This window comes from Microtus pennsylvanicus, chromosome 9 (assembly GCF_037038515.1).
Source record: "Microtus pennsylvanicus isolate mMicPen1 chromosome 9, mMicPen1.hap1, whole genome shotgun sequence".
In the NCBI taxonomy this organism is placed as follows: Eukaryota; Metazoa; Chordata; class Mammalia; order Rodentia; family Cricetidae; genus Microtus; species Microtus pennsylvanicus.
The window spans coordinates 67666900-67670253 of NC_134587.1; the positions used below are offsets into that span (position 1 = coordinate 67666900).

Genomic DNA, 3354 nt, shown 5'->3' on the forward strand with positions numbered 1-3354 from the left:
AATCAATATGGTGGCATCCATTGTGTGTGTGTGTGTGTGTGTGTGTGTGTGTAAGAGAGAGAGAGAGAGAGAAGGGGTGGGGTTCATGGTTATTTATGTGGCTAGCCGATGCATTGTCCCAGAGGTAAAGACTTCCTGACAGAAGTGTGGGGCTCAAGGAGGAATCCTCGATCTGCAATTTACTTCTTCACAGCCTCTGCTCCTTCTCCAATTCAATCTTTTCATATTTGGGGCATGATAAAACTATTACTGAAGACATTGAGTGATGGATGGTAGCAATATATGATTGCGGAGAGAGAAGGCAAGGTATAAAATTAACCAAAATAGTCAAGCGTTCTGTTAGTGGATTTGCATCGTGAAATTTTAATTCTATAGAAGAGATTACATGCATTATTATTTGATACTTCCATCAGATGAAACATTGAAGGGATGTCTCTGTCCTTTTCCCTACTTCTACCTGTACTCTCCCTGTCCTGTAATCTCCCCAAGTCCTCTGTGTGATGGCTGGCCCATCTCAGTATTGATGAAATCCTTTTCAGATCTTGCCCTGCCATTGTTCCCTCTAGTTTCAGCTCCTGCATCTTTGTGATGGTCCTTGACACTACCCTGAGCTTTACCCACAAGGCTCACTGCATAGCACATATCCCTGTGGTCATCCTGCACTGGCTTACCAACCTTCAAGGTAGACAGGAACGTGCTATAAACAATAAAGAAACACCCCGACCTCCCTACAACCCATTCTAAACAGTGCTCTGAATATAAACGTGGTTACACAAGGACTTAATTTCTCCCACTTTGATTTCCAAATCTGTAGCAGTAGTGCAGAGTCCCTGATGCTCAATTTGTGGAGATTCAGTGAACCTGTGTATGACAATGAATAACACTACAATCAGATCCTGAGCCCCCTGAAGCTGTTAAGCCTCAATATGTATGTTTTTAATATTAGTTGATACGGATTTAATATAAACCAAGTATCCCAGTTAATTAAATGTGTTGCTAGGAAAAATTTCAAAGCTTAATTCAAAGTCATATTCAAAGGCCTTGGGTGTCATTTTAACATCACTGGAGTATTGTTGGTTCATCTTGGATGAAGAGTAAGTACAAGGACAGCGGATGGTGGCATTTCCCTGGTTCCCCAACACCACCTATTGATAAAACATCATCAAATCTTTAAAGTAGCTTCCTTGTCACCCCCTGACTCCCTCCCCGCTTTGGAATCTAAACAAAACCCCAAGGACACTATTATTTTATAGCACAATAGGGTGGCAACCGTTTACTGCAGCTTACAATATATTTCATAAAGAGTTGGAGGAGAGGGGTTTGATGGCTCTAAATGCAAAGGGATGGTCAACGATGGAGAGCTAGAAGGGCTGGTTGTTCTGATTCAATTGTTGTACTTTGCATACGTTATGCGTGTATTCAGTAGCACATGTGCAATTATTTCGTCAATGAGAAAATTAAAAAGTGGGTGAGTGTGGTGTAGCATGCCCTTAGCATGAGGGCAGAAGCCATTTGGCACTGGACATAAAGCTAATCAATTTGATAAATTGTCTTGCCAGATTTTAATCTGGCTTTTGTCCACTATTTCCGTCTGTGTCCCAATCCCTTCATTTCAGAATGGTGATGTATAGTCTGTGCCTTTAGATGTCGGAAACATGCAGTTTTCTCTTTGATTTTACAGGGTATTACAATAAAGATATTCCCTTGAGTCTCGGGGTAAACTCTGAACTTTGGAATTTAAATGGCATTGAGACTACAATACTATGCGAACATCTGAAGTTAAGCTAAATACATTTTATATTATGCTATTACCACAAGACTATTGAGAGGCAGGGAGTGCAATGGGGTGATTTGAATGAGATGATCCCCACATTCTCATGCATTTTAATACTTGGTTCCCAGTAGGTGATGCTATTTGATAAGACTTAGGGGGTGTGGCCTTGCTGGAGAAAAATGTGTCACTAGGGAGTAGGCATTGAGGTTTCAAAAACTATACTCCATTCCTAGATTGATCTCTCTCTCTCTCTCTCTCTCTCTCTCTCTCTCTCTCTCTCTCTCTCTCTCTCTCTCTCTCTCTCTCTCTCTGTCTCTCACCTGCTTGCTGTTTGAGATGCACACTCCAAAGCATTCCTGTTGCCATGTTTTCTTGTTGTTATGGTGATGGGATTCTTATCCTTCTTGAGCCATAAGCCCAAAGTAAACCCTTCCTTTTGTAAGTTGCCTTGGTCATAGGGTTTTGATCCCATAGAAAACAACAACTACAATATGCATGCTGGTAGAATGCAGGTTCTTACATGCGTTTATTTACTTACACTTAAAATGATTTGTTCCAATTGAGGAAAGTAGAGAAATGTATAAAGTAAGAGTCAACCCCAGTAGAAGGCAGATCCCATCCATGACTAAGCTGTTGAGTTCGTTGTTCTCACAAGCCTATGAGTCAGTGTCTGACAGAAATAAGGGAGGGCAGGTTCATGTTGGCACATAGTCTTAGGGGGTCTTAGTGTGTCATGCGAGGAGGCATGGTGGCAGAAAAGTCCTCACAAGGTGGCATGCTATCCACAGAGATCAGCGGTCTGAAAGAGATACGGTGACAACACTTTCAGAACAGGTGACAGAAATCTATAATTATAACAGGTCTCTAAGCTTAGCATCTGAAATCCTGGCAGAAGAAATCGTTTTCTCTTTGCTGTGATCGAATTCCTCATTCTCCCCTTCAATTCCCACCCTACTCTTGAAAGCAGATAGTTTTCTTGAAATGGTATACAAGGGACAGTAGAGATGGTTCAGTGGCTAGGAACATTTGTTGCTCTTACAGAAGGCTTGGGTTATGTTCTCAGCCCCTTCCTGGTGGCTCACAGCCATTTATAGCTCTAGTTGCAGGGAATCTGATACCTTCTTCTGGCCTTATGAGCTCTTGGCATGCATGTGGCCTACACACATGCATGCATGCAAAACCCTCAAAAAATAAAATGAAATAACTAAACCTAGAAACTTTAAAATAATATATATTTTCAAAAATAAAAATATAAGTGTGCGCAGGGGCCATGCTAATCTTCTCTGTATCATTCCAATTTTAGTATATGTGCTGCCCTGGACCCAGCAATACCACTCCTGGGAATATACCCAAGAGATGCCCGATCATATGACAAGGGCATTTGTTCAACCATGTTCATAGCAGTATTATTTGTAATAGCCAGAACCTGGAAACAACCTAGATGCCCCTCAATGGAAGAATGGATGAAGAAAGTGTGGAATATCTACACATTAGAGTACTACGCTGCGGTAAAAAACAATGACTTCTCGAATTTTGCATGCAAATGGATGGAAATAGAAAACACTATTCTGAGTGAGGTA

At 41.3% G+C, this 3354-nt stretch overlaps 1 non-coding gene across 1 annotated transcript; it reads right to left on the minus strand.

Annotated features, from left to right (window-relative positions):
• Positions 1–2995: 2995 nt before the first annotated feature.
• On the minus strand, positions 2996–3103 carry LOC142858094 (U6 spliceosomal RNA). Its single transcript, XR_012911973.1, has one exon. It is a non-coding gene; the product is annotated as a U6 spliceosomal RNA (small nuclear RNA).
• Positions 3104–3354: the final 251 nt, after the last annotated feature.